Source organism: Palaemon carinicauda, chromosome 6 (assembly GCF_036898095.1).
Source record: "Palaemon carinicauda isolate YSFRI2023 chromosome 6, ASM3689809v2, whole genome shotgun sequence".
NCBI classification, from domain to species: Eukaryota; Metazoa; Arthropoda; class Malacostraca; order Decapoda; family Palaemonidae; genus Palaemon; species Palaemon carinicauda.
In genome coordinates this window covers 113601736-113629149 of record NC_090730.1, presented here as the reverse complement: position 1 = coordinate 113629149, position 27414 = coordinate 113601736, and the positions used below count along the sequence as shown (strand labels likewise).

The 27414-nt window shown below is 33.2% G+C and overlaps 1 long non-coding RNA gene across 1 annotated transcript in view; it reads left to right on the top strand.

The window, feature by feature from the left end:
- Window positions 1-2920, top strand: part of LOC137642165 (uncharacterized) — a 56034-nt gene extending 53114 nt beyond the window's left edge. The window contains exon 3 of the long non-coding RNA XR_011044662.1: window positions 1747-2920. This is a non-coding gene — a long non-coding RNA (uncharacterized lncRNA). The remainder of the gene's footprint in view (window positions 1-1746) is intronic.
- Window positions 2921-27414: the final 24494 nt, after the last annotated feature.

Below are 27414 nucleotides of genomic sequence, written 5' to 3'. Positions count from 1 at the left end.
ATAATGTTTGTCTTTTCTTTTATTTCCAAGATCTTGTGTGCCATTTAGTCTACTTGTGCACTGATCACACATTTTTTTTTTTTTTTTTTTATAGTGAAGATGGTTGTCCTTCCTACCATTAAGAGGTTTTCATCACTGTAGAGACGTCTCAAGTTGTTGTTGGATATTGCCATAGTCTCTGTACCATGGTCTTTTACTGTCTTGGGTTATAGATCTCTTGCTTGACGGTACACTCTGGCACACTATTCTATCTAATATCTCTTCCGTTTTTTTCGTTTTTTTTTTTTTAGTTTATATATGAATTATTTATTTTGGTGTTGTTGCTGTTCTTAAAATATTTTGTGCTTGTTAGTAACTTCTCTTTAGTTTCTTTGTTTCCTTTTCTCACTGGACTATTTTCCCTGTTGGAGCCCTCGGGCTTATAGCATCCCGCTTTTCCTACTAGAGTTATAGCTTAGCAAGTAATAATGATAATAATAATTATGATAATGATAATGATAACAACAACAATAACAATATAGGAAGGTTTGTTGTTAATAGATTAACTTCGTGTAGGCATAATGACATGATAGGTTGATTGTTTTGATGCTTCACGGGTTATCCAATAAATCAGTATTTTTATTCAGTTGGCTCTGTTATAACAACCACCTGTTTAAGGTGTGACACTTTAGTCAATCGCATAAGTATGGTAGATTATTCATTGGATAAACATAAATGTTAATATCGAGTAGCTGTAGGTTCAATGGATTTAGATCATAGATCACCCTTGGTTTATTGGAAAAGGTTTAGGCTTCATGTAGGATAGATTTGCAAAAGTATTAATATTACGATTAGGCAAGAGATTCTAATCCATAGTTTAACCATACAATTAAGCTGAACATATTTACACCTTTGAATGTAATTTAGTGGATTTGGCCAGTGAATATGTAGAGGGGACCAGTGTATAGGTTTAAAGAATTTTGTTAAGGTCATTGGAGTAATTCTGTGGTTAGGTGGAAAATTTGAGACTGAATTCAAGACTTTCCTGGGTATTTGTCGAGGGCTTCATACAAATGATTGTTTTATTGGAATAAGTGGGCAATTATTATTATTACTTGCTAAGCTACAACCCTAGTTGGAAAAGCAGGATATTATAAGCCCAGGGGCTCCAAGAGGGCAAATACCCCAGTGAGAAAAGGAAACAAGGAAAAATAAAATAGCTTAATAGTAACAACATTGAAATAAACATTTCTTTAAAAAAAAAGAGAGAGAGAGAGGAAGAGAAATAAGATAGTGTACCCTCAAACAAGAGAACTCTTAACAAAAGACAGTGGAAGACCATGGTACAGAGGCTATGTCACTACCCAAGACTAGAGAACAATGGTTTGATTTTGGAGTGTAATTCTCCTAGAAGAGCTGCTTACCATAGCTAAAGTCTCTTCTACCCTTATCAAGAGGAAAGTGGTCGCTACACAATTACATTGCAGTTGTTAACCCCTTGAGTGAAGAAAAATTATTTGATAATCACAGTGTTGTCAGTTGTATGAGGCCAGAGGAGAGTATGTAAAGAATAGACCAGACTATTCTGTGTATATGTAAGCAAAGGGAAAATGAACCGTAACTAGAAAGAAGGTTCCAATGTAGTACTGTCTGGCCAGTCAAAGGGACACCATGCTATAGATCTCGAGCTGCATTGGTGTCCAGAAAGTTTTGTTGTGTAGTAAAATATCCATTCAGATGTCAAACTGTTATGTTTTCTTTTCACAGGATTAAAGAACACATGGCAAGAAGAGAGGAATTCAAGAAAATTGGAAATCTTACTGGACCCTCTACAACTGCTGTCAACAAGCCGAATCTTCAACTTCATTTAAAAGCCTTAGATGGCGAGATGTTTCTCGTTCTTGACCAAATTTTAGACTATTTCAGTCTTAAATCTTTTTATACAGGAATTGAATTTCCATTCCGAACATTTACTTTTAACCATTTACATTTACTTTTAAAGATTTGATTAATTTCTTTAAGCATTATCAAGACCGATCTTAGTTCTTTATATGGACAACATTTTTAGAATAGGTTTTTAAGGCATGAACTTGAGTCTAGTAACCAGAATATGAAGTGTTGTGCGTTCTAAGCTCTGAAAGAATTTAAAGTTTTTATATTTAAGCTTTTTGATCATTTGAGACCATCTGAATATTCCTACGAAGTCTCTTAAGTTAAACTATCCTTAGAATAAGGAAATAGTTTTAGGTTTTAAGTTTGTTCAAACCTACGAGGAACAAGATTGATATAAGCTTTAGTAATTGACAGAAATTGTTTGTATAATAAGGTTAGTAATTAACTAAGTAGAAAGGTGTGAAGTAATTTAAAACATTGAGTAGTCATGAAAATGAATTTGATCACTAAAGGTATTCTTTGAACGTGTCCTGTGAATAGGAAAACATGTTACGCCTACGGACTTTCACATCAGAGAAAAAATATTATATAAAGATCATTGAAACTGTTCCCCCATAGCTTTTTTATCAATAAAAAGTCCAAAGTCTAGACCAGAAATGTCAAACTTGAGGCCTGTGGGCCAGATGTGGCCATTGAGATTACTAGATTTTTCAACTCAACTATAATTGTTGTAACTGAGTAAAATATAACTAAACTGTTAAGATGAACCCAAATGTATTTTTGGTAAAGTAGGATGACCTGCAAAGAACTTTTAATCTCCAGTCTCGTTAATAAATAATTACTTAATCTTTGATGGTCCTCGAGACCATAGTCATGTACATAATTGGCCCTGAAAAGGATTAGAGTTTGACATTGCTGTTCTAGGCTTGCCAATAAGTATTATTATCTGTGAATTTATGTAACTATTTTAAACAAGTTATCAGTACGTGTGACTGCTGGGTTATTAGCTTTGTGTTTCACTCTCGAACATTATAAAAACCTATGTTCATTATTTAAAATTCTTGGAACTGTAACTTTAAACTATTCCTTAATTATTCTTATGCTCTCATAGCTCCTTCCATTTATACTTGGCTTATAGTTTTTTTTTTTTTTTTTTTTTTTAAGTTTGAATGGATTTAGTTTCATTTTGAGATTAGCTTATTTCTGTTATATTACTTTTATCACTTCTATTCCATAACTTTTAGTTGGTCTAACTCTGGAGAGTTCGTGATGTCAAAGTTGTTTCCATGTTGAAATACATTTAAAATAGGCTAAAATCTTACTTAGTTTTAACTTGGAACATCTCTATTCCTTTACTGTAGTACAAGAATTGATCCTATAGCTATTTTTTTTTGTAATGATTGCTAAAGAGAATCTTGTCAAATACATCTATCTGATTCATTAAGAAATTGCCTTACGTTTCTGCATGAATATTTGTCTTTAGGGTTTTCATTCATAATTTTTCAGTTTGAAACCTAAACATTGAGAGATTTCTTGTTTTGAGAAGTTTTGATAATTATGCAAGTTAGTGAGTATTAAAGTAAAGTTATTGTAAATTATCAAAGTAATTTTAAAATCCTGTATACATAATGGTATTTGATGGAGATCTGTTAAATTACTGATAGCGCCAGATAGAAATTTCTCTCTCTCTCTCTCTCTCTCTCTCTCTCTCTCTCTCTCTCTCTCTCTCTCTCTCTCTCTCTCTCTCTCTCTCTCGTATACAATTCAGTTTTTCATCAAGTTCCCGTTCTGTTGAAGAAATAAATTGATGTAATGTATTTTGATTTCAATAAATTAAAGACGGTAATTTTGTTCATTTCCCACTTGCTCTCTTCTCAGAAATTATCTTTAATACAAATTTAATTAGATTTTAAAATAGAAAAATTATTTATTGAACATTACTGCAGTCACACGTAAGATCCTTGTTCAAAGTAGCTGATAAATAGTCCTTATTTTGATGTTCTTGGAGTTGTTAGTTTTGGATAGTGAGCCTTATGATGACTAAACTGTTTTGCGCAAAAATAACTGATTTTAAGCAATGTTTTCTGGATAGAAATTTAATGACTTTAGTCATGTGATTTGCCTCACATCACTAATTACGAAATGTAGGTCAAGTGACTTGGAAAGACTCAAGGACATAAGGAAGATTAAAGCTTCAGTTTAGGTATCTGGAAATAAATTGGGGAAGACTTTAGTTTTTAAAAGGTTTTAAGTTGGGCTGATTTATACATTAATGGTAGAGTTATAAGTTAACAGGATAAAGAGAAAAAAAAATGAACTATTATCAGATTGATTATAAATTTTTAAGAAAAGTTGTTGTATTTAAAATCTAGGAAAGAGTATGTATGTAATAAGTATGTTCTAAAATCTCAAAGAACATTGATTGAAAGGTTTAAGGAAAGAGTAGCTATAAAACTAAAATTCTATTTAAAAAATGTTAAAGGAAATAGATAAATGTCATGTCATGTCAATGAAGCATGAAGAAAGGTAAAGTACAGAAATTGATTAGTTTAAATTAAAATAGTTAAGACATTTATTGAATGTTAGTATGATGAAATGGGTAAAATATTTGAGTGTAGTTAAGCTTATTTAAATGAGACTCCATATGAATTATCGAAAGCAAATGCAGATGTTTATCAGGGCAATTTTAAGAGTAAAAATTGAGGGACAAGATTTAAGGAATATATTGATAATGATTATTTTTTTCTTTTATAACGAAAGTAATAGTGATTGACATAGGTATAAATTTTAATGAGACTAAAGGGGGTTGTTTATACGATTAGATTCATTCTAGAAAGGCAGTTTAGAGAAGGCCTACCTCTTGGTAGTCTTTGAGAAATTCTAGAGAGATTATTTCAGTGATCGAATAGTTTAGATTTAAATAGAGGACATTTTTAGGAAATAATCTAAATTTCATATTATTCAAAATGTTTCCTTGGGTGGACAATAATCATAAGAATTAATAACTGATAGAAATTTTCAAAGTTGAAGGAAAAATTGAATAAGATCTTCAATCGTAGGAAGTGAGGGGGATGAGTTTGTTTCTTGTTAGTTTAAAGTGTATCACTATTAGGTAAATTTAAAAAAAAAATCTGCTGGAAACATCATTAACCTAAAATTACAATGAAGAAAAATTCTTCTATTTCTCTTGTGATGGGAACCAAATTATGGAGACATTGCTTAGAATCAACATGATCAAAATTGTCTCCATTTGCACTTTATCATTCTAATATGGTTTAGACTCATAGTCAGGCAAGTGGTTGTTATATGGCAATAGCCTCTGTACCATGGTCTTCCACTGCCTTGGGTTAAAGTTCAATTGCTTGTGGGTACACTTGAGCACACTATTCTATCTTATTTCTCTTCCTCTTGTTTTGTTAATTTTTTATAGTTTATATATGAGATATTTATTTTAATGTGGTTACTCTTTTTAAAATATTTTATTTTCCTCTTTTCCTTCATCACTGGGCTATTTCCCTGTTGGGGCCCTTGGGCTTATAGCATCCTGCTTTTCCAACTAGGGTTGTAGCTTAGCAAGTAATAATAATAATAATAATAATAATTATACTCTATGTATATAGTAAAGTTGCATATCAATTTTGAATATTTCAACTTGTGTAGATTGCTATTGATTATGTTATATTGCAATTGTATTGTCTGTTTATACATTGCTACTGTATCTTCAATTCATACATTATTATTGTATCTTCTCCTTATGCATTATTACTGTATATCGTCTATTCATACATTATTATTGTATCTTCTATTCATACATTATTATTGTATCTTCTACTTATATATTATTACTGTATCTTCTATTCATACATTACTATTGTATTTTCTATTTATACAACTACTGTATCTAATATTTATACATGATTACTGTATCGTCTGTTTTTAAATTGCTTGTGTATTTTGTAATTTTGATCTGAAAATTCTTCTGATTAACAATGAAAAACTTAAAAATGACATCACCAAGTAAAGTACAGTTAACTTGTAATCGTAAAGTAAGATGCATTATAGAAGACATAAAAACATCCACAGCTTAGCCTTAAATGTCTCAAGATGTCTTCTATAATGTATTTTACTTTACGATTACAAGTCTTGCACTTTATATGGTTAATGTCTTTTATGCGTTCTAAATGGTTAAAACAGCTGTATTTTCAGACCAAAATTACAAAATACACCAACAATTTATAGATAGAATATACAGTAATTATGTATGAATAGAAGATACAGTAGTAATGTATAAATAGAAGATGCAGTAGTAATGTATAAATAGTAGATACATAATGTATAGATAGAAAATATAGTAGTAATGTATAGATAGAAAATATAGTAATAATGTATAAATATATTTAGTAATGTTTAAATAGAAAATATTGCAATGTAAATAGAATATACAGAAGTAGTAAGCTGTAGGAAAGCATTAAACTTTGACCAATACTGTGGAATTGGTTACAATGTATATATTTATGAAACTCATTGTGAATAAAAGAAATAAAAAATTTTAAAAATTTATTCGATTACATTACATCCCTAATATTAAACATATATTGAACAAAATAAAACATGACATCCGTAATTAAACATAATTAGTAATATTGAACAAAATGAAGAAAAAATAGAGAAATTTCAGTAACCTGGAGTATTCTCCTTATGCTAACGTTCATATGACCGAGTGTTCTCCCCAGTCGCCCCCCTCCCTCTTCTGGTACCAGTAAAATGCCTGCATTCTCTCTCCTCTGAAAGGCCAGAGACCTCATGAAGTAATAAAACCTTGCTTTTAACTATCTCATAAACCACAAGTGTTCATTATAAGACTGGTTTATTCCCTTCCCATGTACAGAGCTCGTCCACTCTTTCACTGGTGATATGAGAGAAATATATGCTGTCTCTTGATATGTGAGTATTATCAAAATAAGATGGACTATGCACTATGGCAGCATTCATGTTCAGTTCAGTTCTCTAAGTAATTTCATTCCTATCAAATCAAGTCTTTTGATAACATTCATAGCCTCAAATTCAGTTATCTTTAAATTATATATCCAAGTTACTTTAACTCTGGTTTTAAGCATAGTTGACTATAAGAGTCGACTATAATTTTGTGATGGTTTTTAAGTTATAAAGAATTAAGAAAAACAAATGGATTTCGATCAAGTCTTTTATTGTAGAAGATTGGTTGCCATACATAGGACAGGTTTCAATACGCTCAATAGCAATATTGAGTATATAAATATGAATACACTACAAACTCAAAGACAAACAATGTCAAATTATTTAACCCCGTTTTCTAACAACGAACTCTACCAACGACAGAAAGTCATAGAAAACGGACATTTCAGATATCATACCATGGGATACTGAAGAAATTTATTTTCTTTGATTTTTCTGAGCATTAGAATAAGTTTGAAGTTAAACATTTGAGGTTACAAGTGTCATGATTGTGTAAATTAGTATAGTTTTCAATAAAAAAAAAAATGAAATGGAAAGCCCACCAAGGCCCGCCCCTTCCCACCTGGTAACTAATGATTGATTAGGCATTTTGCTTTTGAAAGAACAAAGTCACCAGGCCCTTGAATGCTTTCCATTTCCTTCTTTTTTTGAAATCTTTTATTGAAAACCTTACAGAAATTAATGCAATGAATGCGAATTAAATACGCCAAGAATATTTCAGTGTCTTTTCAAGATAATGTTATAGTATTCTAATTAGTTGATACTTTAGTTAATGCTTAATGAATTTCAAATTTTTACATTCTAAATGATAAACCTTTAAAAAAATTACAGAACAAGGGGATATCTTTTTAAATCTAAAGTTTCGTTTAGAAATGGCCATTAAGTGAAAACATGGTTGGAGGGAGTGGAGACCTCATCAGTCTTATGGTGCAATTCCACCACGATCGATTACTCCAGAAACCAGTTGCTCTCTCAAAAGCAGACAAGAACCACAACTGGCCAAAGGCATCTCTCATCCGTCCCATTTCATGTGCATGATTGAGTCGGGTAAAGGAGAAGACACGTGCAAACCACTGCCCTGACTATCCTTACTACTCCTCCTAGCAGATAGGCAGATCGGACCGAAGTACACATTAACCTTGCACGTGGACCACAAAAAAATCAATTTAGTTCCATGTGTAATACATTCTCAAATAACACCCCTTTTGAAAGCTACGTGGAGTCAGTCTAATTTAAGATTTTCCCCAATGATAAACAACCCTTAACCCCATTAAACTAACAGCAGGCCTACTTACAAAGCTGAACCACCCTTAAAATACCAATAAGCCTGTTGAAAGCGGAACAACCCTTAAACTTACAGTAGGCCACCTATAAAGCTCAACACACTAAACTCACCGTAGGCCTACCTACAAAGCTTAACATAACACCCTTTAAACTAACAGTAGGTCTACCTACAAAGCTTAACACCCTTTAAACTAACAGTAAGCCTACCTACAAAGCTTAACACTCTTTAAACTAACAGGAAGCTTACCTGCAAAGCTTAACACTCTTTAAACTAATAGTAGGCCTACCTACAAAGCTATTGCTGATGACCAAACCGAGATTGTACTCTTTCCTATCATATAGGCACACTAACTAATCGAACAGTAGCCCTACTTGATGAAAATTTGTCTACATTATGAAACACATACACTCATACACACAAACACATACACACTACCCAGTCCTGAGTAAATTCTATCAATATTACCTGCACCTGAACATCTCTTATGAAACCATAAAATATCGATAAGCTTAAGGAGATTTTCAATTGTTCAAAATCCTTCTCGCTTTCTTATGTAGATACTTTTAAGTCTGTCTACCTTTAACGAAATATCTTTGGTATTATAGACTTTGTATTTACGATCTTAATAGTCAGTAGATTTTTTTCAATAATTTGGAAAATAAGTTACCTTATAACGTATTATGTGAAATAAATATAATTTCAATTTGACTTTATCAGAAATTCATTATAAAATTAATGTCAAGGTAAAATTTGGGGAATTAAATTACAAAGGAAACTGAATTATGATTTAGAAAATTAGTTACCTTAAAACGTACCATGTGATATAAATATAATTTCAATTTGAGTTTATCAGAAATTCATTATAAAATTAATGTCAGAGTAAAATTTGGGGAATTACATTACAAAGGAAACTGAATTATAATTTGGAAAATTAGTTATTAAAATATATATGAAATAAATATGATTTCAATTTGAGTTTATCAGAAATTCATCATAAAATTAATGTCCTTAGGGAATAGAATTATATTAGGCCATTATATGGATTGAAAAGGTTATTAACAATGTAAAAACATCTATAGGCATGATAATATTTATCTTTAACAGTTAAATTCTTAGTTAAGGATAGTGGACGACCTCCAGTTATCCTAGATGTGGCCCAACTAGTTGGTTCCTAACCAAAATATCTGCATTTGGACTATAATGAATACTGAAGATAATCGACATTTAATTTAAAAAGAATCAATTCCTAGACTTGCAAAGTGCCTATATTTCAATGGGATGTGCTAAAGGCTTTATTCCTTCATAAAGAAAATAATTCCATCAAAAGAAACATTTGAAAAAATCAGAATTATAAAGTATTTTATACGTTAGGTATCATTTGTAAATTTAATTGCTCATGGTAAAATCACAAGCCTGAAACTTGTCCCTTAAATAAAGAATAATTTTTTATATCTGCATAATAACTCTCGCCACCTTGCCTATCACCTAATCTTAATGTGGCCACGTAAAAAGTTATGATATAATATTAAAAGACTCATAAAATAACGATATAATTGTGACAATCTAGGTGGAACAAGACTATTTTTTACGGGGGGGGGGGGGGAAATTGCCCATACGTCACAAATAGATTAAAGATATTAGGATTTACCGATATAGTAAATTGAGAAACCGATTAAGCATTGCAAAAAAGAAATTCCTTTGGAAGTACTGACTCTCCATAAAGAATTAATACAAATACAAGAGAAATTACTTTATATTGATTAACCGGTGAATTTGTTTTTTCATATATGCTTTCAATTACTCATGAAGAAAATCTTTAAAATCTTCAAGTATGAAATAAATTTAGGCACCAGAATTATTTATATTATTCTCAAAACCCTTTGATTTGAAACTCCCTGTTGGCTAGTTATGCAAGGAACAAACTAATGCTGTCCTTCATGAAATAAAATAATTTGTTAAAGCTGCCTACTTAACAAAGTTTAACCTAATCTCAATATTTAAACTCAATCTCTCATGATTTAGTATAAATCTAGATTAAATTTTTGGTGTTAACCTGAGGTATACATACATGCTAACCTTGACTTAACCAGAGAAAACTAATCTAAGTGCCTCACCAAGATAACCTTTACATAGCTCTATCGAAATCAGCACCGTTAAACTAATTTTCACTAGAGACAACACTGGTGCGAAACTATAACTCCTTTCTGTGGATTAGATCCTCCTCGTAACACTTACACCACACATCATCCACCCGCTCATTCATTGCTCGTTACAAATTTACTGATGTACAAGGAATGCATTGTCCTGAATCAATCAATTCCTAAATTCAAGTCAAAGGTTTAATTTTAAGTGGTTGAGCAGCAACATAAGTGGTGCACTCTCAGAGCTTACTGTCATGAAACCGTCATAATTACATTTAAAAAGATTTGCATAGTTACATAGTGACAAACTTACTTTTTTCTCGTCCTCTCAAGTGATTACGGTAATGTCTACACTAAAATCAATGCACGTGCTGACATATGAAAAGTGTACTGTACCCTATTAATATATAATTCGTCTTAAATAATCTTTACGACATTTTTGTTAAAGGCAATTCCTCCAATTATTAACAAAACCTGAAGCAATCAATTGAAATTCAAAACTATCCAACCAAATCAGTAAAGGTTTTCTGTATTTCCCATCAATATGAATATATTGAAACGCTCAACATAACTCGAAAAATTGCATGTTTCAAATAAAGAATTAGTGACTGATTTGTATGTGATTGAAATACCGGGTACATGAAATATTCAAGACATTAAAATCGCTAAAAACTGACTTTTCAGGATATTTATTATAGTACTTACATAACTTCTGATAAAATGCTTTGAAGATTAATGCACTAACTTCTAGTTTCAGATTACCTTAAGTTACTATATGTTTACTCAACAGACTTAAGTTAACTAAAGCTTTAAACAGTTTTCATCAATATTTTATGACGTTAATCTAAGCATTTAAATGTAAGGGACTTTGGCATAAGCAGATCAGAGAGTATCAAGCTTTCAGTTAATTTAACAGTTTCTGGCTTTAGTTGTCTAAAAAGATTAGCATAGAAATTATGATCTTGTTACACGTAAACAACCTAAATTGTAAAATCTCAAGTGTTAGTAAAATCAAAAGAAATTGGTGAGTTATATAGTTTATTACAATATAACACCAATACTCTGACTTGGTATTTTGTACAAGCTTCAGAGGCTTATCAGATTATGCCTAACATTTCTGAATTACAAAGTTTCCTTGCACAAACAGAATATAACTTCAGACCAAGTACTTTAGTAAATTACTACACAAGATACATTCCTGTACATCAGTATAACAGTACGTATATAAAACCTAATCTCAAAAAGTCACACTTCAGTTTCGACCCCTTTGCCTAATCATGCATAAATTTTAGAAATACATAAACCGAGAGCAGATTGAACTAAATTAAATTTAACCATTATAATTTAACCTTTATTTACGACCTGTATAAACATTTCCTAAACTAGGTTACCTGATCCTTAATTACACAAACAAGGACTGCAATAATGTCTTAATACCCCTAATCAACATTGGCAATAACTCCCAACCACAAACACTAACAACTAAAACTATACCAACAACATATTCAAGGATGTATTACACATTTCTTCTAAGATGACTACAGCAGTTCTCTATCCCTCCTTTATGTCATGAACAGAAACAGTAGAAATCAGATATCCTGGGACATTTATAATCCCAGCTGGACACCTTTTCAGAGAGCTCGGGTATCTCAGTGTAATGGAAAGCACCGGAATGCAAGACTGACAAGGTCACCACTTTAAGAAAAGTATCTATAAGTTTAAAAGTAAACTGATTCATCTTTCCAATCTTTTGATTTTCATTGACAGATAAAATTTAAAAAATTAGCAATACAGTTACTAATTTCACATTAACATTAAAAACTCATATATTCTTGGACACATTTTAACTCACTATCTTGACAATTTTTTTCACAAGTCAATTTACACAATACACGACAAATTTGATAGAGTTTGATACTGAAATTATAGTATACACATAACAGAAACCTGTTCAATTTGACATTACAATCTCCTACAATTCAAGATTAATCTTAGAAATTAATTTCAAACTAAATTTCGAAAATATTTAAAAGTATGAAACATCAAAAATTTAAAATCTTTTGAGACTTTAAAGATCCTTCAACATTACTGAATTATTAATCATAACTAGAATTGACAAGACAGATTCTACTCTGACATGATTTCATGGAAATCAAATTGGACTGAACATGTTCACCATGGCACCAAGTCTAGCATTTTGACAATACAACATAACCAAGTTAACAGTCTTCTTCTCTCATTAAACCAGCAATAGAATGAACGAGTTCCGTACATGGGAAGCTCATAAACAGCCTAAATGAACAGTGGTTCTAGTCAAAAGCAAAATATACTTCATGGGTCCTCTGGCCTTTCATTGGTGAGGAATATGGCAAATACTGATACCAGAAGAGGGAGGGGGGTAGATGGGGAGGGAGACTCAGTCATATGAACGTTCCCTTTAATTCTTTTTAAAATATTTCCAAATTGGGAGGGGGAAGGATAAAGGAGTGGGAATGGGACCTCTGAAAATTTAGTTATGTATTAGAAGGACCAACAATCTGATTCGAACCCGTTTGCAAGATTTCCCAAAATACTCCCCTGGCTCATTTTCAAAATTCAAGTTAATTTCAAGGTATGTTCATGTAGTAAAGAGAAGATGAGGAATAACACTAGCACTAGTGAAAGCCCTACCATTTCGCACTCCCACTTCCTAGCCATTTCACACTAAAGCCTTCCGAGCCATTTGTCACCAACGATTTCCTAATCACACCAAAGTCCTCCTAGCCATTTCACACCAAAGCCGTCATCACCATTTCACACTAAAGCCCTCAGCCATTTCACACCAAAGCCCTCTTAGCCATTTCACACCAAAGCCCTCTTAGCTATTTCACACCAAAGCTCTCTTAGGCATTTCACACCGAAGCCCTCTTAGCCATTTCACACCAAAGCCCTCTTAGCCATTTTACACCAAAGTCCTCTTAGCCATTTCACAATTTCACACCAAAGCCCTCGTAGCAGTTTCACACCAAAGTATTCCTTGCCATTTCATACCATAACCTTCCTCACCATTTCACACCAGAGCCCTACTAGCCATTTCAAACCAAAGCCTTCCTAGCCTTTTCACCCTAAAGCCTTCCTAGCCAATTCATACCAAAGCCCCCTAGCCATTTCACATCAAAGCCATCTTCGCCATTTCACACCAAAGCCCCCTAGCAATTTCACACCATAGCCCTCCTAGACATTTCATACCAAAAGTCTTCCAAGCCATTCCACACCAAAACCTTCACCATTTCACACCAAAGCCCTCCTAGCCATTTCATACCAAAGTCTTCCTAGCCATATCCCACTAAAACCTTCCTCGCCATTTCACACCAAAGCCCTCCAAGCCATTTCTCTCTTAAGTCTTCCTAGCCATTTCACTCCAAAGCCCCCATAGCGATTTCACACCATAGCCCGCCTAGCCATTTCATACCAAAGTCTTCCAAGCCATATCCCACCAAAACCTTCCTCACCATTTCACACCAAAGCCCTCCTAACCATTTTTTCCCTCTAAAGTCTTCCTAACCATTTCACACCAAAGGCCCCCCCCCAGGCAATTTCACACCAAAGCAACCCCCCCCCCCCTAGCGATTTCACACCAAAGCACCCCCCCCTAGCGATTTCACACCAAAGCCCCCCCCCCCTCCCCTAGCGATTTCACACCAATGCCCCCCCCCTCCCCTAGCGATTTCACACCATAGCCCTCCCAGCCATTTCACACCAAAGCACTCCTCACCACTTCACACCAAAGCCCTCTAACCATCTCGTCTGCCAACAATCACATAAAATGATTCACTATTCTGTATTATACAGCAATGTTCATGTCCTACTTTAATTCTTAATGTTTAAATTTATAGCAATCAACATATCAGCCGTTCGACCTTCCCAAAAGCGCTAAGTTTTAGAACTATCTTTTCTAAACTTAAATTTAGGCTTCTCTAACAATATACAACTTCAATATGAAAGACATGTACAGTAACTTTCTCATTTACCTGTATTATATACCTTTTTATTTCATTCAAAGTATACTCCTAGAATCTTTTGTTAACTACTAGTCACTAACTTATATATTGAGAGAGAGAGAGAGAGAGAGAGAGAGAGAGAGAGAGAGAGAGAGAGAGAGAGAGAGAGAGAGAGAAGGGGGGGGGGGGGGATTTTTAACTTGGGGACAGAGGAAGGGCATTTCATCAAATACTAAATCTTACGAAATTAAGAATAAAAAGAGGGATAAGTTTTTATACCAGTTACAGAAAAAATATTTACTCTAGATTTTTAGACATAGAACCAATAATGTATTTAAAGTTTAGATTGCTCCAAAGACATTAGCTAGTTATTACCCATTATGAAATTTAAAACACGAAAGGAGGGATCAACTATCCAAGGTATATTATTGAAACTTGAGAGGGTTTTGTGTTAAGGAATCTTGAACTTATAGGACAAGAAGAAAAATTGAAAGGCTAAACAAGAACACACCTTGAAATATGGATTTAAAGCAGCTCAATTCAAATGCCACAAAAAGAAAAAAATTATGTACACTTAACAACTAAAACATTATTTCCATCAACTGAAAGTTTTGGCACAGGATAATTCAGTAATCCTATATAAGCATTCATTCTTAATACAATAACGTTACAGATTAAAATTTTCCTAACTAATTTACTAACATCGTTCCTTTTTTCCTGAACTTTAAAAATTATATAGATTACAAACTAAAAACTGTAATTCTTGAAAGTCAAAATAGACAAATAAAAAAAAATAGGAAAACTTTGCTTCTAGGATGTCATGATTTGAATGCCCAATCCCACTGGATTAAATAAATAAAGCCTGAAGATATCACTAGACTAAAATTTAATGGAATAGCCCAGCCTCTATCTGAAATAGCCCAGCATCTATCTAAAATAGCCCAGCCTCTATCTGAAATAGCCCAGCCTCTACCTAAAATAGCCCAGCCTCTACCTGAAATAGCCCAGCCTCTACCTGAAATAGCCCAGCCTCTACCTGAAATAACTCCTACCTGAAATAACTCCTACCTGAAATAACTCCTACCTGAAATAACTCCTACCTGAAATAACTCCTACCTGAAATAACTCAACCTCTATCTGATATAGCCCACCCTCTACCTGAAATAGCCCAATCTCTGCCTGAAATAGCCCAGCCTCTACCTGAAATAGCCCAGCCTCTACCTGAAATAACTCCTACCTGAAATAGCCCAGCCTCTACCTGAAATAACTCCTACCTGAAATAGCCCAGCCTCTACCTGAAATAACTCCTACCTGAAACAACCCAACCTCTACCTAAAATAATCCAGCCTCTACCTGAAATAATCCAGTCTCTACCTGATATAGCCCAGCCTCTACCTGAAATAACTCCTACCTGAAATAGCCCAGCCTCTAACTGGAATAACTCCTACCTGAAGCAGCCCAGCCTCTATGTAAAGTCGCCTACCCCCTACCTGAAATAACTCCTACCTGACATATCCAAGTCTCTACCTGAAAGAACTCCCTGAAAGAACTCCTCCCTGAAATATCCCAGCTTCTACCTGAAATAGCCTGTCCTCTACTGGAAGAGCTCTTACCTGAAATGACTCCTACTTCAAATAGCCCACCTTCTATCTGAAAGAACCCCTACCTGCAAGAACTTCTAAATAACTCCTACCTGAAATATCTTCAATCAGGACTACCAGAAATTTAACAACTAGGATTTCCACATTAAGATTTTTTTACAGATGTCACCAGGTTGATGAAAATGAGAACTAATTTAGTTCTAAAAAACTTCAGGTTAGCTTACGCAAGATTTCAATCTTAGTTATTAACATGGATTTAGATAGGCCCAAATTGATTATAACTAGACTTTAGTCATCAACTATAAATTAAATATATTTCTAATGGGAATTTAATCTATAAAAATCAATTTCATAAAACTAGGAATGAAAGATTTTATATAAATTAGTCAGCTAGCAATATAACTTAGCACACTATACAAGACTTGAACCGAACTAGATATTTAAATCCTCATTGTGAAAAACTCATTTAAATAGGGTCAGCTACCTACAACTTAAATCTTCATTGCGAAAAACTAATTTAAATAGGGGCACCTTCCTACAACTTAAATCCTCATTGTGAAAAACTAATTTAAATAGGGCCGACTTCCTACAACTTAAATCCTCATTATGAAAAACTAATTTAGATAGGGCCGACTTCCTGCAACTTAAATCCTCATTGTGAAAAACTAATTTAGATAGGGCCGACTTCCTACAACTTAAATCCTCATTGTGAAAAACTAATTTAGATAGGGCCGACTTCCTACAACTTAAATCCTCATTGTGAAAAACTAATTTAGATAGGGCCGACTTCCTACAACTTAAATCCTCATTGTGAAAAACTAATTTAGATAGGGCCGACTTCCTACAACTTAAATCCTCATTGTGAAAAACTAATTTAGATAGGGCCGACTTCCTACAACTTAAATCCTCATTGTGAAAAACTAATTTAGATAGGGCCGACTTCCTACAACTTAAATCCTCATTGTGAAAAACTAATTTAGATAGGGCCGACTTCCTACAACTTAAATCCTCATTGTGAAAAACTAATTTAGATAGGGCCGACTTCCTACAACTTAAATCCTCATTGTGAAAAACTAATTTAGATAGGGCCGACTTCCTACAACTTAAATCCTCATTGTGAAAAACTAATTTAGATAGGGCCGACTTCCTACAACTTAAATCCTCATTGTGAAAAACTAATTTAGATAGGGCCGACTTCCTACAACTTAAATCCTCATTGTGAAAAACTAATTTAGATAGGGCCGACTTCCTACAACTTAAATCCTCATTGTGAAAAACTAATTTAAATAGGGCCAACTTCCTACAACACAAGCCAATGTCCCAACATGATGTTCTAGAAGTTCCACGGATCCCACAGGACTAATCCAGATGGTCCTTAATGTGCATCATCCTTTTGGTTAAAGAATTTTAAGCATCCAAGCAGAAGGCACCATTGACCTGAAAATCAAAAAGGGTTAATAAGAACTTACAGAAAATTACTAATTAAGATTTATAAAGTACAAATTTAGTACTGTTTTCAGTCATTTTTAAGCAATAACGTATGTTCAATTAATCAGATCAATCGAAAACAAATTAGGCCCCCAAAAGTAAAATATTCAAAGCCCCCAAAAGTAAAAGAAATATATTTTAAGCCCCCCAAAAGTAGAAGCAAGATATTTTAAGCCCCCAAAAGTAGAAGCAAGATATTTTAAGCCCCCAAAAGTAAAAGTAAGATATTTTAAGGCCCAAAAGTAATATATCTTAAGCCCCCAAAAGTAAGATATTTTAGGTCCCCAAAAGAAAGAGATTTTAAGTCATCCAAAGAACGATGTTAAGATATTTTAAGTCTCCAAAAGTAAGATATTTTAAAGCCCCCAATAGTAAGACATTTAAGCCTCCGAAAGTAAGACATTTAAGCCCCCGAAAGTAAGACATTTAAGCCCCCGAAAGTTAGATATTTTAAGCTCCAGAAAGTAAGATATTTTAAGCTCCAGAAAGTAAGATATTTTAAGCTCCAGAAAGTAAGATATTTTAATCCTCCATATGTAATATATTTTAATCCTCCAAAAGTAAGATATTCTAAGCCTCAAAAGTAAGATATTTTAAGCCGCCAAAAGTGGGATATTTTAAGCCCCAAAAGTAATATATTTTAAGCCCCCAAACGAAACATATTTTAGGTCCTCAAAAGTAAGATATTTTAAGTCATCAAAAGTAAGATATTTTAAGTCATCAAAAGTAAAACGTTAAGATATTTTAAGTCCCAGAAAGTAAGACATTTAAGCCATCGAAAGTAAGACATTTAAGCCCCGAAAGTAAGATATCTAAGCCCCGAAAGTAAGATGTCTAAGCCCCGAAAGTAAGATATCTAAGCCGTGAAAGTGAGATATCTAAGCCCCGAAAGTAAGATATCTAAGCCCCGAAAGTAAGATATCTAAACCCCGAAAGTGAGATATCTAAGCCGTGAAAGTAAGATATCTAAGCCCCGAAAGTGAGATATCTAAGCCCCGAAAGTAAGATATCTAAGCCCGGAAAGTGAGATATCTAAGCCCGGAAAGTGAGATATCTAAGCCCTCGAAAGTAAAATATTTTAATCCTCCAAAAGTAAGATATCTCAAGCCACAAAAGTAAGATATTTGAAGCTCCCAAAAGTAAGATATGTCAAGTCCCAAAATTATGATATTTAAAGACCCAATATGTAAGATATTTTAAGCCCCCCAAAATGTTTGAACTCCCCAAAAGTAAGATATTTTAAGCTCCTAAACTATTAAGATAATTTAAGCCCCCAAAATTATGATATTCAACGACCCAAAAATTATGACACTTCAAGAAAAGAAATCTGGATATTTCAGGACAACAACAAAATCAGGATATCTTATGAACTAATAAAAAGACAAGTAGAAAGACCTTTGCTCCTAGTTGAGTCAACATCTACAGTACCCCATATATGGCACACTGACATCACTGCCCACCTAGGAAAACAATTTACACACTAACATGAAAACTTTTACCAAAAACAGGTTGAATTAAATTTTGTCATATAAAAGGTTTAATTGGATAACTTATTTCACACCTAAACAAAGATATATATGTAAAATCCTATCTTACTTGAGTTTAATACAATAAAAAAACTCATGAATTTAAACTGAGCTTTCCAAACAACAGGATTTACTAAAAAGAAAAATCATTCAGCAGAAAATGTGTATGATTCTTTGATCAAATACAGCTTGAGCGAGTCCTATCACTTAAATTTTAATCTAAAGACTCCACAACTTAAGGAAAAAAATTCTCATAAAATGGGAAACCAATATCTACAAATACTAAATATTCAATAGCAGATATTTACTCAGTCTAGTCTAATACTCCATCTAGGTTCTAAAATGCACACAACTTTCAAACTAAATTCACCATCCAAACGAAATTTACAGTATTTACTTTTGTCTACTGTACCTAACTAATTATTCTTAGATTATTTTGCCAAAAAAGGAAAAGTAGGTGACTATCATCTAATGTCTACATGGACATCTAGAATTAAACTATACTTGCAATTAAATTTTTCTTTTTAAAACACTGCTTTAATTTAATCAAAGCTTACCAACTACCCGAAATTAATAAAAACGAAATCATGAATCAAAACCAATTTGTGATATTTTGATCAAATACTGCTTAAGTGAATCTTATGAGGCCTATCACTTCAGTTTCAAATTAAGAAGAAAAAAATAAATCTCACTGAATGGAACACCAACTTCTAAAAACACAAAGAAATAAGCTGCCATGGCCGAGTTCTACGCTCTACCTAGTGCCCCTATATTTTAATTTTTTTTTTTTTTTTTTTTTTTTTTTTTTTTTAACCCTAACTGGTGTTTATGTTTAAAAAATGACTTGGGTCTCAACTTACCTTCAACTTTATAGTGTGTTTCAAAATCCATTCCTATTAAGCTCTACTTTCGCCTCAAGTTCTTTTCCGCCATTGCAGTTTGCATGTAAATCGCTATACACACCTGAAAGAGAAAATTGAACTATAGAAAATCTGAAACTTTTTTAAATCTGAAAAAAACTAAGATGAAAGAAAATCTCACAAAAGAAAGCATTAATGTTATAATAGTTTATGTCTACACTACACAACTTCCCCCAATTTTCCCAAGGAATTTACGAGTTGCCTAATTATAAGCTAATTGCTCAAACATACGACGGAAATTCTAAACGTCGTAGGCTCTCAAAAAAAAAAAAAAGGGAAGATGGGAAAACTCCTTATTAAACATTTAAGTATACTCTGAAAACCTTTATATCTGTTTTACAATTTTCTACTGATTAAAAAAATACTTTGTTATTCAAATACTTCGATACAAAATCAAATAAAACTTTACATGATGCAAGTTCGGATAATGATGATAAAACCAGTCGAGTCTTTCTATATTTCAAACACCAAACAAATACCTTTGGGCAACTGGTATCTCATAATCTGGACAACTCTGACTTAAGATAATGTCAGAGAGAAAACGCCTCAATGGTTGGCTGTTTGGTGTGATAAGCTTTGAACGAATTATTGTTGTTTTCGTTGTTATTGTTATTTGCTAAGCTACAACCCTAGTTGAAAAAGCATGATGTTTTAAACCCTAGGGCTCCATCGGGGAAAAATACCCCAGTGAGGAAAGGAAATAAGCAAACTAAAAGACAAGTAATTAACAATTAAAGTAAAATATTTCAAGAACAGTAAAAAAAAATGAAATAAATCTTTCACATATAAACTATAAAAAATAGAAAAAAAAAAAAAAAAATAGGATAAAATAGTGTGCCCGAGTGTACCCTCATTCTATCATCGGTTAGAATAAAAAAACATGGGATGCTCGTTAAAATACTTGATTTACATAATTCTAGTCCCCGAAAAATGTGTCGGGCAAGGACCAACATGATGACTTGATGAAAATTGAACACTTTTCAGTGACCGCATATAGGTCTTCAGCTAATGGCTTAGTGGAACCGCATAAAGGCCGATTCATATGACCCGTTTTCTTTCCGACAGGCTGGCCGTCGGTTAACCGGCGTCTAGCTTTAGGGAAGTGGTCCGAATTTTACGTTACTTAGTGGCTGATGCCCTTCATTGGCACGCCATGCTTCCTACAGCTGAGCTAGCTTTGAACACTGCTCAGGGACACGCCTTTCTTTTTAGTGTATGGACAGGATCCTGTGTTACCATATACGGTCCTCATTAATTCGAAACAATTGCCAAATTATCCAATTGAGCAATTAACTAAGTCATTTACCAGAAATACCACCATTAATGAAAATGAATTCGCGTTCCTAGATTTTTCATTTGTTAATGATTTCTGAAATCCTCTGCACTAACAACGCTTTGATACGGTTGAATAAATACGGTTTATATTGGATTTCTTTAACTTTGATATTTAGAATTAATTGCATTAATATTCCTAAGTAAAGAATAAAGGCAATTGGAAAAAACATTAGCAAACGTAAGAATCACCAAGACTATTAATATAAATTTGGAATAACTACATAGTGGGCTGGAGATAAAACTATTCAAATTCGAGAAGTGATAAATGAGAAATATTTCGACGTAGCTTTATCTGAAATATGTTTAAATGACTTTGACAAGGCTAAGATTGGTGAAATGATCCCCTTCATACACGTGCAGAGAGAGAGAGAGAGAGAGAGAGGGGGGGTCCTGTAGTGAGTAAGGTTCTCCTGTGTGATAGGACCACGAAACCAGCCCTTAAAGTTTAAGTTTGATATTGAAATCAAACAATGGATAGCTAACTACGTTTTTTTTTTTATTGCAAGACCCTGATATGATTATCAATATATAATTGTAAACGGCGTTCACTATTTCACAAAACGTAATTAATCTGAGATGCCAAAACCAATTAAACGATAAAAACTAAACGGAGGATTTTCATCTAATGACACACTATTCAAGGTTATCCCGACCACGAAAAAGATTATTATAACAAAATAATTGCCATTCAAAAATTCTAACTCGATGCTTTCCGTTTCCTATTGAATTTAAAACTTAACAATTCTCTCAGCATTTCGAATTCACAGATGTTCAGTAGGTTTTTTATCTTTTAAAACAATTATGGTAAACAATAAATATACATTAGGCTGTGTGATACATGAAATACCTAAGACACGATAAACTGATCTTGTGTCATGTAGTACGTAGGATTACATTACGTGAAAGGACAAGGAAAACAGCACTATAAGTAAGGAAATGACAAGGAAAACAGCACTATAAGTAAGGAAATAAGTAAGTATTGACGAAATCCGAAGTACATTCTTAAGTTTTATAATCACCAGGATAGTTTCCACAGATTCTACTCACTTTCCATAAAAAAAGACACATTGAGTAGGCTGATTGAGCATACCGAAAGATATTTATTCTACGCGAAATTATATGACACCAGGTGTAAGACAAACACATTTCCGTAACATTTGATATCATTTCTCCTATTGGGTAAACAATTAACTTCCTACAACCAAAATGCTTCTTGTTACCAAAGTCAAATCCTTCCAAAGCTCACAACCGGACAACACTCATCCGTCATGTCAGTTTCTAGCAAAACTGGACAAAACCGTTTATCTCCAAATTGACCAATAAAACAAACTAAATGGTCTCTATGCTTTACCAATAAACAGCATACGGTACGCCATTGTAGATCATAAAAACGTAAATTACCGCCAGGAAACTAAGAAACGTACATACTAAAAATTGGCAAATATTCCGAATACAAAGACATTTTACTACTTTTTTAAACATCCTAAATGTTCCGTAAAATAGCCCAGTTAGGAAAGGAAATGATGAAGTAAACTACATGAAAAGTAATTAATATATATTTTAAGACCAGTAACAACTTTAAATAGACCTGCCATATATAAGATAGGAAGAGAGACTTCTGTTAACACATTCAACATAAAAATATTCCTCGCAAGTTTGAACTTTTCAAGTTAAAAAAAAAAAAGAAATTGCAAAGCTTATGATTTGGAAATGAAGAGATAAGCAGTAAATATGGACCATGGATACTAAGGATGAATTCCGGCTATGTAAATTTTCAATCAGTTGGTAACAAAATTACTTCTATTGTAGTTTTGTTATTTCCTTATTTCCTTTCTTCACTAGGCTATTTTCCCTGTTGGAGCCCTTCTTAAGAAGTTGAATTAATTGAAAACGAGGCAAAATTTAAAGTTATTTGCCATAAATTTAAAGTTATTTGCCATAAATTCAAAGTTGTTTGCATAAATTTAAAGTTATTTGCCATAAATTTAAAGTTATTTGTCACAAATTCAAAGGTATTTGTCACAAATTCAAAGGTATTTGCCATAAATTCAAAGTTATTTCCCATGAATTCAAAGTTATTTGCCCTAAATTAAAAAATATGTCATAAATTTAAAGTTATTTGCCATTAATTTAAATTTATTTGCCATAAATTCAAAGTTATGCCATACATTTAAAAGTCATTTGCCACAAATTCAAAGTTATTTGCCATAAACAGCACATCAGAGAGACGAATAGTACAACCTTTTCTTAGAGGGGATAACTTAACGTGGAGAAAGTGTTTGTATACCGCTATGATCATGAAAGCCGTACTTAGTCAGGGCCACCCATTCTGGGTTGGTTTGCTGTGAATAATCAAACGAAAATCTCCCACTACCATGAATCTGCCCTGGCCAGAGGGGGTGATTTAGATTGGCAAAATCAAAACATGAATAAAGACATGTCTGAGGCCTTTGTCCTGCAGTGGACTAGAAACGGCTTCATTGGTAGTGCTTTATATTCAATACCACATTGTATGAAAGCGTAAACTTATTGATCACACTGAAAAATTGCCATACTCAAAATGATTCGTGTCCAGCAAAATCATACCGGTCAAATTACTCGAGTGACACTAACTAAAAGGTGGGCACTGTACGGTTGTTATGGACACTGCTATTCACATTAATTGACATCCGGAAAACGTAGCTCCCATAATTAAAAACGAAAAAATCTGAGTAAAATGACAAATTAATGATCTTTTAAAACATCAATCTAAACCTTACGTGAAAAGCTTGGTACAATATTGCTCAGTACAAAAAGAACAATATTACAGTAATCATTTTAAACATTATTTTGATAAATTAAATCTGATTGTTCTATAAAGGTAAAACTTATATATTAAGGGTCAAGAAATAAATGAATAGAATGCGGGGGGTGGGGGGGTGAGGGGGTGATATTTAGCCTGTTATTGGAGACGGCTATGGTATTTGCAACATTTTCATACTATTTCTATAAAAAATAGTTGTATGAACTCAAAATCCATTAGTTTACGTGTTTGTATTCATACGGTGAACAGTATATAATTATATTCCACACCTATTATATGACATTTAGGGAGTCTACTTGGACTAGAAAATGGGTAAAATATGTATGTATATACTTCATAGATAGGGCTTTTGGTTTGTACTATTTAGAACGTCACTTTCAAAACAAATCCTTGGTACTTATCTACTTGAAAAACGCAATGTCGAGCCCGTTCTCATAATTATCAACTAATTGCAAGATGTAATTTATCTATTAGCACTGTAATTTCGATTCTCGAACCACCATCGTTTTCGGCAACTCGGAATAGTCTTAAAAATTAAAAGACAAAAAAATTTTAAAACAAGAAATGGCCGACTGAAACTTTTGAGATATCACCGGCAACCAGTCCCTGTCGAAAATATCTAACATTCGATCTTTTCACTTATCTTGACTGCAAAATAGTTAATCAAACCTCTTCCATTTATAAACAAGAATATCGCCCTAATATAAAATCAAAACACAAATAAATCCTATTTTTATACCTCTAGCTCACCTTAACAACCTGCCTTCCTTCAGCTAAAGAACTACAGTGAGAAATTCAAAGTTGAAATTAGCGCTTTGGCCAATCAGAGGCCTCCACTTTACTCGACAATCTATTGCCTGCTCTTATTGGCTAAAAACTTCGCAATTTGGCAAGAGGCTTTGGAAGCGCTTGTCCTATTGGCTGGTGGGATCAGACACAATTTTTAGAAATTTTTTAAGCTATAATTTCTTCTTAAATGTTTACTAATGATACAATTGGATGATAAAAATATAAGTTTTTAAATTATTGAATTGAAAAAATCCATACACCATAAATGATAAATGTAGAAAATATTATAAGAAAATTATAAGATCGAATATTATAATAATAATAATAATAATAATAATAATAATAATAATAATAATAACAGGATACTTGGTATTGTTACAGGCAACAAGACAGGAAAGATTGGAAAACTTGAAGATCAAGGTATTAGATAAGCATAAAAAAGACAGAATTTCTATGGATGGTAGAAGGAAGACAAGGTATAATGAAACTGGGCTTAGATGACATCAATTAAGTTGGATCTTGTAACCAAAATCCAATCAACAAATGGAGATATGGACAAAGCAATTAACTATACATTTAAAAACAAAGTGCTCAGAAGAATAGGAGGTGGTTGTCACTTATCCTAGGCAACAAGGGGATCAGTGCAAAAGTGATTGGAATGTTTCATAAAAGTGAAAATAGACCTGCAATGGATTTGAGAGGTCTGACACACTAGTCACGTGATTTAGAAGGGCCAAGATAGAAAAAGGGAAGTGGTAGAAATATGAATGTTGAAATGGATGTGCAGAGTGACATGAAGAGACAGGATCTGAAATTATTTTTATTATAGACAGTCAAAATACTAAGGTGGTGAAGGCTCAGCTAAAGAGTAAGTGCTTTGGTCATGTTTGCAAGCAGAAGAAAAGACGGAAGGAATTAAGGAAAGAACAGTATGTTGAAAGGAAGGAAGGAACAGTATGTTGAAAGGAAGGAAGGAACAGTATGTTGAAAAGAAGGAAGGAACAGTATGTTGAAAAGAAGGAAGGAAGGAAGGAAGGAAGGAACGAACGAACGAAGGAAGGAGGGAACGAACAGTATGTTAAAAGGAAGGAAGGAAGGAAGGAATAGTATGTTGAAAGGAAAAACATTTAAGTTGTATTGCTTAAAAAGTGGAATGGAGAAAAGATGGAAAATCAATACAAGTGGCCACGTGGGTGTTGTGGGAGGTACTTACAGTACATATTGAGAGGGCATTTTATAAAGTGAGGAAAGTGGCAAAAGTTTGGTCGAAGTTAATAAACGCAAGAAAGCGGTCGTATTGATATTCTGGGAAGTACTCATTGAGATGTCTGTGAAAACCTGCGAATAGTGACATAAGCCAGGATGAAGTTGGAATAGCATTTTTATATTACAAGCAAATTAATGTATCCTATTAGTATAAAGAGCAAAGAATACTGGAACAAAGACTACACTTAGTTTATGAACACAGAAAATTACATGGATGAGAATTATAAAAAGCTAAAATTTAAGACTAGCATAATGTACATCAGAAAGATTAGGATAAATTTCACCCAACATGATGAAGTGTAGTATTAAAAGTTATTTAAATATTGAATGATACTCCAACAACCTAAAAGGCAGGAGTGTTCGACTTATAATGTTATCATACACTCAAAAAATATCTTATTTAGTTAACCACTTACCTATAATTACTACAGCATATATCAACAGCTCGGCTGCTACAGAGTAGGAAAAAGAGAGAAATGGCGAGCCCTGATTGCCGATCTCCTTGGGATATGTCACATGCATGATGATGATGATGATTATCTTCCTAGTGTCTTGTGGTCTTCAGAAGGGCAAGTGTGTCCGACCTCTGAAAAAGGAAATTGATAATTTAGTAATTTTATTTATCAATATAATCAGTCATTCCATATGAAATAACACAGAGAGAGAGAGAGAGAGAGAGAGAGAGAGAGAGAGAGAGAGAGAGAGAGAGAGAGAGAGAGAGCATTAGTAACTAAACAATTATTGGAAATAAAAAAATAATGGAAAACAATTGCTGTAATTAACTCTTTTTCCAAATAAAAATTACTTTAATTTTTTTTCAATTTACTCATAACTTATCTATAACTACAATAACAACCAGGTTTCATGTTCCTCGTTGGTCACAAGGTGCAGAACGATATAATTGCTAGAAATTTCATCGTCACCTCCTATACGAGACAGTATAAGTTTACATATTTAAATTTTACATCGTTGGTGAAGTTCCACGACATTCCTTAATTCTAACTTTTCCTTAGTTTTCCTCTGAGCTTTCACCTTCATCGAACATTTGTTTCAATCTTCCATCTCTACAATGGTTTGAGCTCATCACTAATACAGTAGATTTTTTAAAGAGAGAGAGAGAGAGAGAGAGAGAGAGAGAGAGAGAGAGAGAGAGAGAGAGAGAGAGAGAGAGAGAGAGAGAGAGTTATATAATAAGTGTTAATGCAACCATAACAAACCTATCATTAACTGGTATTTAGCGACTTCATTCTTAGGAAAACCAAGGCAACTAACTACGTAACAGCCAACGCTCAAGCGCTACGAATTAGTCGAATCCCTTTTTTGCATCTTGCAGGCAATCTTAGTTTCCTGAATAGTGCAAGTGATCAATTTTTTAACCTTCATCAGTTTTCCTCAAAATCCAACTAAAAACAC